Source organism: Chiloscyllium punctatum, chromosome 19 (genome assembly GCF_047496795.1).
Source record: "Chiloscyllium punctatum isolate Juve2018m chromosome 19, sChiPun1.3, whole genome shotgun sequence".
Classification (NCBI taxonomy): domain Eukaryota; kingdom Metazoa; phylum Chordata; class Chondrichthyes; order Orectolobiformes; family Hemiscylliidae; genus Chiloscyllium; species Chiloscyllium punctatum.
In genome coordinates, this window is record NC_092757.1 from 7,140,099 (window position 1) to 7,156,031 (window position 15,933).

A 15,933-nucleotide genomic window follows, 5' to 3' on the forward strand; every position below is an offset into this window, starting at 1 on the left:
TGACCCCTCACACTCACTCCATCAGTCAGCCTTACCCCCTTACACTCACTCGATCACTGTCACCCTGACCCCCTCACACTCACATCAGCACAGTCACACTGACCACTCACACTCACTGAATCACCGTGACACCCTGACCCGGCATGCTCAAACCATCACCGTCACCCTGATCCCCTCACACTCACTCCATCACTGTCAACCTGACATGCTCACATACACTCCATCACCATCACACTGACCCTCTCACACTCACTCGATCTCTGTCATCATAACTCCCTCACACTCACTCCATCACTGTCAGCCTGACCCTCTCACACTCACTCCATCACCCCCACACTGACCACACACACTCACTCAATCACCGTGACACCCTGACCTGGCACACTCACTCTATCACAGTCACCCTGACACCCCCACACTCACTTCATCACCATCACCATGACCCCACACACTCACTCGATTACCGTCACCCTGACCCCCTCACACTCACTTCATCGCCGTCACCATGACGCCCATACATTCACTCCATCACCGTCACACCAGCCCACTCACACTCATTCCATCACTCTCACACTGACCCCCTCACACTCACACCAACACCGTCACACTGAACCCCTCACACTCACTCCATCATTGTCACACTGATCCCCTCAAACTCATTACATCACTGTTACACTGACCCCTTCACACTCACTCCATGACCGGCTCCCTGACCCCCTCACACTCACACCATCACCGTCACACTGACCCCCCTCACACCCACACCATCACAATCACACTGAACCCCTCAAACTCACTTTATCACCCTCACCCTGACCCCTCACACTCACTCCATCACGGTCACAATGACCGTTTCACACTCACTCCATCATTGTCACCCTGCCCCCTTCACACTCACTCCATCACAATCACCCTGATGCGCTCACACTCACTCCATCATCGTCACACTGACCCTCTCACACTCACTCCATCAGCGTCACACTGACCCACTCACAATCACTCCTTCACCATCACCCTGACCCCCTCACAATCACTCCATCACCATCACCCTGACTCACTCACACTCACTCCATCATTCTCACCCTGACCACCTCACTCTCACTCCATCATCATCACACTGATCCCCTCAAACTCATTACATCACTGTTATACTGACCCCTTCACACTCACTCCATGACCGGCTCCCTGACCCCCTCACACTCACACCATCACCGTCACACTGACCCCCCTCACACTCACACCATCACAGTCAACCTGACCCCCTCACATTCACTCCATCACCGTCACATTAACCCCCTCATACTCACTCCATCACTGTCACACTGATTATCTCACACTCACTCCATCACCTTCCCCCGAACCTTCCACACTCACTCCATCACCTACACCCTGACCCGCTCACACTCACTCCATCAAAATCACCCTCACGCCCTCACACTCAATCCATCATCGTCACACTAACCCTCTCACACTCACTCCATCACCGTCACACTGACCCACTCACACTCACTCCATCACCGACATCCTGACCCACTCACACTCCATGACCATCACACTGAGTCTCTCACACTCACTCCAAAGTTGTCACCCTGCCCCCTAACGCTCGCTCCATCACAATCACCCCGACTTCCTCACACTCACTCCATCACCATCACCACGACCCACTCACACTCACTCCATCACCGTCACACTGATTCCCTCACACTCACTCCATCACCATACCCCTGACCCTCTCACACTCACTCCATCACCATCACCCTGACCCCCTCACACTCACTCCATCACCGTCACCCTGACCCACTCACACTCACTCCATCACCGTCACCCTGACCCCCTCACACTCACTCCATCACTGTCACCCTTACCCCCTCACACTCACTCCATCACCGTCACCCTGAATTCCTCACACGAACTCCATCACCGTCGCCCTGATCTCCACACATTCACTCCTTCACCCTCAGCGTGACCCCCTCACACTCACTCCATGACCGTCACACTGACCCTTTCACACTCACTCCATCATTGTCACCCTGACCCTCTCACACTCACTCAATCACTTTCACCTGACTCTCTCACACTCACTCCATCACCATCACCCTGACTCACTCACACTCACTTCATCATTCTCACCGTCACACTGAGCCCCCTCACACTCAACATCACAAACAAACTGAACCCCTCAAACTCACTCTATAACCCTCACCCAGACCCCCTCACACTCACTCCATCGCAGTCACACTGACCCCTCACACTCTCTCCATCTCCGTCACACTGACCCCCTCAGATTCACTCCATCACCGTAACACTGATTACCTCACACTCACTCCATCACTTTTCCCCTGAACTCCTCACACTCACTCCATCACCGTCACACTGACCCCCTCACACTCACTCCATCACCGTCACCCTTAACACCTCACACTCACCCCATCACCATAACGCTGATTACCTCACACTCACTCCATCTACTTCCCCCTGAACCTTCCACACTCACTCATTCACCTACACCCTGACCCCTCACACTCACTCCATCACCGTGTCACTGACCGTCTCACACTCACTCGATCATTTTCACCCTGCCCCCTCACACTCACTCCATCACTGTCAACATGACATGCTCACATACACTCCATCACCATCACACTGACCCTCTCACACTCACTCGATCTCTGTCATCATAACTCCCTCACACTCACTACATCACTGTCAGCCTGACCCTCTCACATTCACTCCATCACCCCCACACTGACCACACACACTCACTCAATCACCGTGACACCCTGACCTGGCACACTCACTCTATCACAGTCACCCTGACACCCCCACACTCACTTCATCACCATCACCATGACCCCACACACTCACTCGATTACCGTCACCCTGACCCCCTCACACTCACTTCATCACCGTCACCATGACGCCCATACATTCACTCCATCACCGTCACACCAGCCCACTCACACTCATTCCATCACTCTCACACTGACCCCCTCACACTCACACCAACACCGTCACACTGAACCCCTCACTCTCACTCCATCATTGTCACACTGATCCCCTCAAACTCATTACATCACTGTTATACTGACCCCTTCACACTCACTCCATGACCGGCTCCCTGACCCCCTCACACTCACACCATCACCGTCACCCTGAATTCCTCACACGAACTCCATCACCGTCGCCCTGATCTCCACACATTCACTCCTTCACCCTCAGCGTGACCCCCTCACACTCACTCCATGACCGTCACACTGACCCTTTCACACTCACTCCATCATTGTCACCCTGACCCTCTCACACTCACTCAATCACTTTCACCTGACTCTCTCACACTCACTCCATCACCATCTCCCTGACTCACTCACACTCACTTCATCATTCTCACCGTCACACTGAGCCCCCTCACACTCATAACATCACAATCACACTGAACCCCTCAAACTCACTCTATAACCCTCACCCAGACCCCCTCACACTCACTCCATCGCAGTCACACTGACCCCTCACACTCTCTCCATCTCCGTCACACTGACCCCCTCAGATTCACTCCATCACCGTAACACTGATTACCTCACACTCACTCCATTACTTTCTCCCTGAACTCCTCACACTCACTCCATCACCGTCACACTGACCCCCTCACACTCACTCCATCACCGTCACCCTTAACACCTCACACTCACCCCATCACCATAACGCTGATTACCTCACACTCACTCCATCACCTTCCCCCTGAACCTTCCACACTCACTCATTCACCTACACCCTGACCCCTCACACTCACTCCATCACTGTCAACCTGACATGCTCACATACACTCCATCACCATCACACTGACCCTCTCACACTCACTCGATCTCTGTCATCATAACTCCCTCACACTCACTCCATCACTGTCAGCCTGACCCTCTCACACTCACTCCATCACCCCCACACTGACCACACACACTCACTCAATCACCGTGACACCCTGACCTGGCACACTCACTCTATCACAGTCACCCTGACACCCCCACACTCACTTCATCACCATCACCATGACCCCACACACTCACTCGATTACCGTCACCCTGACCCCCTCACACTCACTTCATCACCGTCACCATGACGCCCACACATTCACTCCATCACCGTCACACCAGCCCACTCACACTCATTCCATCACTCTCACACTGACCCCCTCACACTCACACCAACACCGTCACACTGAACCCCTCACACTCACTCCATCATTCTCACCCTGACCACCTCACTCTCACTCCATCATCATCACACTGATCCCCTCAAACTCATTACATCACTGTTATACTGACCCCTTCACACTCACTCCATGACCGGCTCCCTGACCCCCTCACACTCACACCATCACCGTCTCACTGACCCCCCTCACACTCACACCATCACAGTCACCCTGACACCCTCACATTCACTCCATCACCGTCACATTAACCCCCTCATACTCACTCCATCACTGTCACACTGATTATCTCACACTCACTCCATCACCTTCCCCCGAACCTTCCACACTCAGTCCATCACCTACACCCTGACCCGCTCACACTCACTCCATCAAAATCACCCTCACGCCCTCACACTCAATCCATCATCGTCACACTGACCCTCTCACACTCACTCCATCACCGTCACACTGACCCACTCACACTCACTCCATCACCGTCACCCTGACCCCCTCACACTCACTCCATCACTGTCACCCTTACCCCGTCACACTCACTCCATCACCGTCAAACTGACACCTCACACTCACTGCATCACCGTCACCCCGACTCCCTCACACTCATGCCATCGCCATCACCCTGACCCACTCACTCTCACTCCATCACCGACATCCTGACCCACTCACACTCCATGACCATCACACTGAGTCTCTCACACTCACTCCAAAGTTGTCACCCTGCCCCCTAACGCTCACTCCATCACAATCACCCCGACATCATCACACTCACTCCATCACCATCACCACGACCCACTCACACTCACTCCATCACCGTCACACTGATTCTCTCACACTCACTCCATCACGTTACCCCTGACCCTCTCACACTCACTCCATCACCATCACCCTGACCCCCTCACACTCACTCCATCACCGTCACCCTGACCCACTCACACTCACTCCATCACCGTCACCCTGACCCCCTCACACTCACTCCATCACTGTCACCCTTACTCCCTCACACTCACTCCATCACCGTCAACCTGAATTCCTCACACGAACTCCATCACCGTCGCCCTGATCTCCACACATTCACTCCTTCACCCTCAGCGTGACCCCCTCACACTCACTCCATGACCGTCACACTGACCCTTTCACACTCACTCCATCATTGTCACCCTGACCCTCTCACACTCACTCAATCACTTTCACCTGACTCTCTCACACTCACTTCATCACCATCACCCTGACTCACTCACACTCACTTCATCATTCTCACCGTCACACTGAGCCCCCTCACACTCATAACATCACAATCACACGGAACCCCTCAAACTCACTCTATAACCCTCACCCAGACCCCCTCACATTCACTCCATCGCAGTCACACTGACCCCTCACACTCTCTCCATCTCCGTCACACTGACCCCCTCAGATTCACTCCATCACCATAACACTGATTACCTCACACTCACTCCATCACTTTCCCCCTGAACTCCTCACACTCACTCCATCACCGTCACACTGACCCCCTAACACTCACTCCATCACCGTCACCCTTATCACCTCACACTCACCCCATCACCATAACGCTGATTACCTCACACTCACTCCATCACCTTCCCCCTGAAACTTCCACACTCACTCATTCACCTACACCCTGACCCCTCACACTCACTCCATCACCGTGTCACTGACCGTCTCACACTCACTCGATCATTTTCACCCTGCCGCCTCACACTCACTCCATCACTGTCAACCTGACATGCTCACATACACTCCATCACCATCACACTGACCCTCTCACACTCACTCGATCTCTGTCATCATAACTCCCTCACACTCACTCCATCACTGTCAGCCTGACCCTCTCACACTCACTCCATCACCCCCACACTGACCACACACACTCACTCAATCACCGTGACACCCTGACCTGGCACACTCACTCTATCACAGTCACCCTGACACCCCCACACTCTATTCATCACCATCACCATGACCCCACACACTCACTCGATTAACGTCACCCTGACCCCCTCACACTCACTTCATCACCGTCACCATGACGCCCACACATTCACTCCATCACCGTCACACCAGCCCACTCACACTCATTCCATCACTCTCACACTGACCCCCTCACACTCACACCAACACCGTCACACTGAACCCCTCACACTCACTCCATCATTGTCACACTGATCCCCTCAAACTCATTACATCACCGTTTTACTGACCCCTTCACACTCACTCCATGACCGGCTCCCTGACCCCCTCACACTCACACCATCACCGTCACACTGACCCCCCTCACACTCACACCATCACAATCACACTGAACCCCTCAAACTCACTTTATCACCCTCACCCTGACCCCTCACACTCACTCCATCACTGTCACAATGACCGTTTCACACTCACTCCATCATTGTCACCCTGCCCCCTTCACACTCACTCCATCACAATCACCCTGATGCGCTCACACTCACTCCATCATCGTCACACTGACCCTCTCACACTCACTCCATCAGCGTCACACTGACCCACTCACAATCACTCCTTCACCATCACCCTGACCCCCTCACAATCACTCCATCACCATCACTCTGACTCACTCACACTCACTCCATCATTCTCACCCTGACCACCTCACTCTCACTCCATCATCATCACACTGATCCCCTCAAACTCATTACATCACTGTTATACTGACCCCTTCACACTCACTCCATGACCGGCTCCCTGACCCCCTCACACTCACACCATCACCGTCACACTGACCCCCCTCACACTCACACCATCACAGTCACCCTGACACCCTCACATTCACTCCATCAGCGTCACATTAACCCCCTCATACTCACTCCATCACTGTCACACTGATTATCTCACACTCACTCCATCACCTTCCCCCGAACCTTCCACACTCAGTCCATCACCTACACCCTGACCCGCTCACACTCACTCCATCAAAATCACCCTCACGCCCTCACACTCACTCCATCATCGTCACACTGACCCTCTCACACTCACTTTATCACCGTCACACTGACCCACTTACACTCACTCCATCACCGTCACCCTGACCCCCTCACACTCACTCCATCACTGTCACTCTTACCCCCTCACACTCACTCCATCACCGTCAAACTGACACCTCACACTCACTCCATCACCGTCACCCCGACTCCCTCACACTCATGCCATCGCCATCACCCTGACCCACTCACTCTCACTCCATCACCGACATCCTGACCCACTCACACTCCATGACCATCACACTGAGTCTCTCACACTCACTTCAAAGTTGTCACCCTGCCCCCTAACGCTCACTCCATCACAATCACCCCGACGTCCTCACACTCACTCCATCACCATCACCACGACCCACTCACACTCACTCCATCACCGTCACACTGATTCCCTCACACTCACTCCATCACCTTACCCCGGATCCTCTCACACTCACTCCATCACCATCACCCTGACCCCCTCACACTCACTCCATCACCGTCACCCTGACCCACTCACACTCACTCCATCACCGTCACCATGACCCCCTCACACTCACTCCATCACTGTCACCCTTACCCCCTCACACTCACTCCATCACCGTCACCCTGAATTCCTCACACGAACTCCATCACCGTCGCCCTGATCTCCACACATTCACTCCTTCACCCTCAGCGTGACCCCCTCACACTCACTCCATGACCGTCACACTGACCCTTTCACACTCACTCCATCATTGTCACCCTGACCCTCTCACACTCACTCAATCACTTTCACCTGACTCTCTCACACTCACTCCATCACCATCACCACGACCCACTCACACTCACTCCATCACCGTCACACTGATTCCCTCACACTCACTCCATCACCTTACCCCTGACCCTCTCACACTTACTCCATCACCATCACCCTGACCCCCTCACACTCACTCCATCACCGTCACCCTGACCCACTCACACTCACTCCATCACCGTCACCCTGACCCCCTCACACTCACTCCATCACTGTCACCCTTACCCCCTCACACTCACTCCATCACCGTCACCCTGAATTCCTCACACGAACTCCATCACCGTCGCCCTGATCTCCACACATTCACTCCTTCACCCTCAGCGTGACCCCCTCACACTCGCTCCATGACCGTCACACTGACCCTTTCACACTCACTCCATCATTGTCACCCTGACCCTCTCACACTCACTCAATCACTTTCACCTGACTCTCTCACACTCACTCCATCACCATCACCCTGACTCACTCACACTCACTTCATCATTCTCACCGTCACACTGAGCCCCCTCACACTCATAACATCACAATCACACTGAACCCCTCAAACTCACTCTATAACCCTCACCCAGACCCCCTCACACTCACTCCATCGCAGTCACACTGACCCCTCACACTCTCTCCATCTCCGTCACACTGACCCCCTCAGATTCACTCCATCACCGTAACACTGATTACCTCACACTCACTCCATCACTTTCCCCCTGAACTCCTCACACTCACTCCATCACCGTCACCCTTAACACCTCACACTCACTCCATCACCATAACGCTGATTACCTCACACTCACTCCATCACCTTCCCCCTGAACCTTCCACACTCACTCATTCACCTACACCCTGACCCCTCACACTCACTCCATCACCGTGTCACTGACCGTCTCACACTCACTCGATCATTTTCACCCTGCCCCCTCGCACTCACTCCATCACTATCACCCGTCACACTCACTCAATCTCTGTCATCATAACACCCTCACACTCACTCGATCAGTGTCACCCTGACCCCTCACACTCACTCCATCACCGTCAACCTTAACCCCTCACACTCACTCCATCACCGTCACACTGACCCCTCACACTCACTCGATCACTGTCACCCTGACCCACTCACTCTCGCTCCATCACCGTCATCCTGACCCACTCACAGTCACTCCATCACTGTCACACTGAGCCTCTCACACTCACTCCAAAATTGCCACCCTGCCCCCTCACGCTCACTCCCTGACTGTCACCTTAACACCCTCACACTCACTCCATCACTGTCACCATAACCCCGTCACACATATTCCATCACTGTCAACCTGACTCCTTCACACACACTCCATCACCGCCCACTGACCCTCTCACACTCTCTCGAGCTCAGTCAACCTGATCCAATCATACTCACTCCATTACTGTCACACTGATTCCCTCACACTCACTCCATCACCGACACCCTGACTCTCACACACACATGTCATCACCATCACCCTGGCCCCATCACACTTACTCCATGATCATCACACTTAACCCCTCACACTCCCTCCATCCCGGTCACCCTGACCCCCTCACACTCACTCCATCCATGTCACACTTAACCACTCACATTCGTTCCATCGCCATCACCCTGACCTCCTCACATTCACTCCATCACTGTCACCCTGACTCTCACACACTCACTTCATCACCATCACTCTGACCCGCTCACACTCACTCAATTGCTGGCACCCTGGCCCAATCACACTCACTCCATGATCATCACACTTAACCCCTCACACTCACACCATCTCCGTCACACTTAACCCCTCACACTCCCTCCATCCCGGTCACCCTTACCCCCTCACACTCACTCCATCTGCGTCACACTTAACCCCTCACACTCACTCCATCCACGTCACACTTAACCCCTCACACTCACTCCATCGCTGTCACCCTGACCCCCTCACACCCAGTCCATCACTGTCACTCTGACTCTTTCACACTCACTTCATCACCATCACCCTGACTCATTCGCACTCACTCTATTGCCATCACTCTTAACCCCTCACACTCATTCTGTCGACATCACCCTGACCCTCTCACACTCACTCCATCACCGTCAAACTGACGACCCCACACTCACTCTATCACTGTCACCCTGACTCTCTCACACTCACTTCATGAGCATCACACTGAACACCTCACACTCACTCAATCACTGTCACCCTGACCCCCTCAAACTCACTCCATCACCGTCACTCGTAAACCTTCCCACTCACTCCATCACCATCACTCTTAACCCCTCACAGTCAATCCATCCACGTCACACTTAACCGCTCACACTCACTCCATCACTGTCACCCTGACCAACTGAAACTCACTTCATTACTGTCACCCTGACCAACTGAAACTCACTCCATCACTGTCACCCTTACCGCCTCACACTCACTTTTGTCACTGTCACCCTGACCCCCTCACACTAATTCCATCACCATCACACTGACCCTCTCACGCTCACACCATCACTGTCACGTTTAACCCCTCACACTCACTCCATTGCCGTCACCCTGCCCCCCTCATACTCAGTCCATTCCCATGACACTTAACCTCTCACACTCACTCAATCCAGGTCACACTTAACCCCTCACACTCACTCCATCAATGACACACTGACCCACTCAAACTCACTCCATTAACATCACCCTGACAACCACACACTCACTCCTTAACAGTCATTCTGACCCCCTCACACTTTTCCATTACTGTCAACCTGACACCTTCACACTCACTCAAACTCAATCACCCTGACACCCTCACAATCACTCCATCACAGCCACACTGTCCAGCTCACACTCACACCATCGCTGTCACCCTTAAGCCCTCGCACTCACTCCATCACTGTCAACCTGACCCCATCATTCTCATTACATCACCGTCACCATGACACCCTCACACTCATTCTATCACAGTCACCCTGAACCCCTCACACTCATGCTATCACAGTCACACTGACTCCCTCACACTCACACCATCACTGTCATCATTACCCTCTCACACTCACTCCATCACCGTCACCCTGACCCTCTCACACTCACTCCATCACTGTCACCCTGAGCACTTCATACTCACTCCATTACCGTCACCCTGACCAACTCACACTCACTCCATCAACGTCACTCTTAACCCCTCACACTCACTCCATCAACGTCACCCTTAACCCTTCACACACAGTGCATCGCCGTTACCTTTAACACCGCACACTCACTCCATCGCCATCACCCTGCCCCACTCACACTCATTCCATCACTGTCACCCTGAACAACTCACACTGACTCCATCACTGGCACACCTAACCCCTACACTCACTCCATCAATGTCACCCTGACACCTTCACACTCACACTTTCACCGTCACCCTGACCCCTCACACTCACTCCATCACCGTCACACTGACCAACTCAAACTGACTCTATCACCGTCATCCTGACACCTTCACACTCACTCCATCACCGTTCCCCTGACTGCCTCACAATTACTCTGTCACTGTCACCCTGACCCCCTCACACTCTCTCCATCATTGTCACCCTGACACCCTCACACTCACTTCATCACTGCCACCCTGGCCACCTCTACTTATGCCACATAGCAATTTATATTACTACTCTGGGGGAAGAAATAGACTCCATCTGTCTATTCTATCGATGCCTCTCATAATTTTTTAAACCTGAAACAGGTTCTACTTATGTCTAATATCTTCCATTCCCAAACTCTTAGATGTGCTTCCTTTTTCTTTTTGACTGAACTGACGATTTCTCTTGTCATTAAACGTTCCCAAACCTTGCCATCCTTACCACCCTGTCTCCATGACCAGATCTCACATCCCTGAATACAGTAACATCGAGAAGGGTCTGATGGGCTTCTCAGACAATTCTTCCAGATTCATCACAATAGCCCACATTGTTGTGGTCCTTTCAGCGTTAATTGAAACTCAGAACCATATACAAACCTTTGACAGTTTCTATTGCTTGCCTTTTATATTCCTTACTTTACTTTTCCTTCTCTGGTCTGAAAAGAAAGTTGCTAAAGATGACTTGATATTTCTTGACAGCATCATTTCATAAACACTGTTTGCTTTCTGATTTCGTTTTGGATCTCACTCCTTCATATTCCACACTCCTCTCGGCATTCTGTAGTATTGTGTTCCCGTTGTGTGATGTAAGGTTTCCTGTTCTGCCTTTGAATTCCTAGATTTCAAGGGGGCTCTGGATTTAGCAGCATGACACTTTTCACTTTATGAGAACTCAGTTACTTGGAACCACTTTAATCTCCTCTCAGACTACCTGCCATTGCTCTGATTCTGATTTATCTTTCAGTTACATGTTTCTGTTTACTTGAAGAAATAAAGTTAGACAGTGTCTGCTTAGTCTAGCATTGTCCTTTACAATACTTATGTTAAAATCAAATGAATTATGATCACTATCCCCTTAATATTGTCCTTTTCTTTCCAGCTGGCAATGGTAATGAATGCGGATGCTGCTAATTGAGGAAATGTCACGGTACTCATACCTGCTGCTGAGTGTCGGTGGTGGAGGGAGAGAGTCGTTGTGGATGGGGACAATTTATTTCGGCTGCTCGGTCTTTAATTATGTCAAACTGTCTGAGTACTTCTGGAGTTGCACTCATCAAACACGTGGAGATTATTTGATTCTATTCCTGACTTGAACCTTGGAGATTTTGGCCAGGTTTTGGCAAGGCAGAAGCAAAGTTACTTGCTGCAGGATTCCTAACTTCTGATCTGATGTTCTCACTATCGCAGTGAAATGGTCTTGGATTAACCTGAGAATGTTAATGCCAATGGATTCAGCAATGGTACTGCCTTTGAATGTTGAATGGCGATGATGAGATGGTTTCCGATGGTCATTGTATGACATTTATGTGGCACAGATGTTACTTGTCACTTGTCAGCCCCGAAGACTGGCTGCTATCCAAGTCTCGCTGCGTTTAGACTGATTTTTGCGATCTGAGGAGTTCGGAATTGTAAACTCATGAACCAACCTCATCATATCTGATCGTATGAAGGAGTGAGCTTGCAGATAGCTGGTTTTCCAAACTCCCTGATGCCTTTGTTCTTCTAGATGGCAGTGAGTTTAGAAGGTACTGTCCAATCATCCTTGGAGGAGTGAGTCTTGTAGATGGTATACACTGCTATTGCTGTGCATCAATGGGATATGGATGGATGGTTGTGGAAGTGGTAATTATTAAATTGGCTGGAATTTCACCTTAAATTACATTGCAAGAGTCGCCACACAGGTTTTGGGGAGTTAGTAGGTGAATTCCTAACCTCTGACCTGCTCTTAAAGGCAGTGTTATTAATATGGCTAGTCCAGGGCAGTTCCTGGTCAATGATAGCACCCAGGATGCTGATAGACACCGTGTTGGGAACTCAGTGATGGGAATGCTGTTGAAAATCAAAGAATGATGGTTTGATTCTTTATTGTTATATTTGTCGTATGTTTGAGTGTCGTGAACATTATTTGCTGTTTGTCAGACAAAATCCGGATGTTTTCCAGGTCTTGTTGCATTTCAGCATGGCCTGTTTCAGGAATGGTATAATCAGTGACCATTCCCCCGTCTGACCTTTTGATGGAGAGTGGCTCAGTGCAGCAGCTGGAAATGGTTGAGCCTCAGACACTCCCTTTCCTGAGGAATGGCTGAAGAGCTTTTCTGGAATTCCAGTTAGACACACTGACAACAGGCATTATTATTGCTGGGAATAATTACTCACACTGAAAACAGGCATCATTGTTGCTGGGGATAATTCCCACCAGGAGAGTACTTGTCCCAGATTCTGATTAACTATAGTTTTACTCGGGCTTCTATTGTCACACCCTGTTAAATGGTGACTCGGTGTTAAGAGTAATCACTCTCACTGCCCCTTTGGAGTTCCACTCTTTTGAACTGAGCTTGCAGTGGGTTCAGGATCTGAGTGAGCCTGACGGGACACTACCTGAATGAGACTGAGCAGATTATTGATGATTTATCGCATTATTGCTGACACTTTTCATCAAATTTCCATGGTGGACCGTACACCGAAGGGTCAGTGACTGGCTGCAATGCAAGGGCCTTACTTGTTGTTCACAGGACACACTCGGGCAGTTTATCACATTGTTGGTAGGTGTCAGTGTTCTTGCTGGAATGGAACAGTTTGGCTAGACTTGTGCTAATCTCTGGAGTTAAACCACAGTTTCCAGACTCTCCAGCCATTTCTTGACATTGTGTGGAGTGATCCGAATTGTCTGGAGATTGGGGTCAGTGATGCTGGGGCCTACTGAAGGACCCTGGAATGGATCATCTGCTCAGCCCGCCTGGGTGAAGATTGTTCCAAATGCAGCAGTTTTATTTTATTCCTGCTGTGCTGGGCTCCACAATAATTGGGGATTTCATTGTTGAAGAGCAGCAGCCTCATCCTCCAGTGGTCTCTTTCATTGTCCACTGTCTTTTATAACGACATGTGGCAGGACTGCAGGGATAGATCTGAACCATTGATAGTGTGATCACTAAGCTCTGTCCATCACTTGCTGCTTGTGCTGTCGGAATACAAGTCGTACCATTTTGCAGCAGAAGGCAGTAAGAGTTTCTCCAGGTTGTCCCTCATCTCGAGGTCTGGCTGGTGCTGCTCCCAGCATGTTCTTCTGCACTCAACACTGACCCAGTCAGAGTCGGAGATATATTGGGCCGTGATGCTTACTGTCGAGTGGGAGCTATGTTGGACTGTGATGGTTATTGTACAGTGGGAGGTATTAGGGGCCGTGATGTTTACTGTACAGTGGAGAGTATGTTGGGCCCTGACTGTTACTGTACACTGGGAGGGATGTCGGACTCTGATGGCTACCGTACAGTGGAAGGTATTAGGGGCCGTGATGTTTACAGTACAGTGGGAGGTCTGTCGGGCTGTGATGGTTACAGTACAGTGGGCGGTATGGCGGGCCGTGATGGCTACTGTACAGTGGGAGGGATGTCAGTCCAGGAAGTTGCAGACTGTATGAGTTGTACAGAATATGATTCTGCTGCTGCCGATGGGCCATTGTACCTCATGGATGCATCGTCATTGGTTGGTTAATCTGTTTAAAGTCTGTACCATTCAGTACATGTCATGGTGAGGTGGTTCTGCAAAATGTGAAGTTAGCCCTTGTTCCCCATAAGGACTGTGCAGTGAACATTGTTACCGATATATGAAATGGGAGGGTGTATCTGCAGCAGACAGCTCGGTGATGATATGTTTCCCTTTTATTGGTTCCCCATAACCTGCCGCAGAGCAGTCTAACCGCCACAGGATCCAGCATCAATGCTGAGCACGATGATTATATGAGGTTTCTACAGTGTGGGAACAGACCCTTCGGCCCAACCAATTCACACTAACCCTCCGAAGAGCAACACACTACCATGGCCAATTCACCTGAGCTGCATTTCTTTAGACCCAGGGAGAAAACCCACACAGACACCGGGAGAATGTGCAAACTCCACACAGGCAGTTGCCCAAGGCTGTAATCAAACCTGGGTCCCTGGTGCTGTGAGGCAGCAGTGCTAACCACTGAGCCGCCATGCCGCCCAATATTGACTATACGCCAAGGAGCTGCCCTCTTCTGCCTGGCTTTGACCTTTCAGTGGGACAGAACCTACCAGAGAGGACGGTGATGTTGCCTGGGACATAGTCCTGTTCACATAATCTTGCTTTCTAGACAACATCTGATTGTTGCTTGATTCGTCTGTGGGAAACATACAACAGGTCACTTTTACATTCTGTATAATGAAGAGTTAATATGACTTTATTTCTTACATATTTTAAAATAAACCAAACATCATTGTTTTTCAGTTTAAAGCAATTAAAGTGAACAATAATTGAAATACCAGAGCGCACACCGAACAATTCAGTGACTGGAGTAAACAGCTGATTCATGTTCAGATCATTGAACACATCATCTTGCA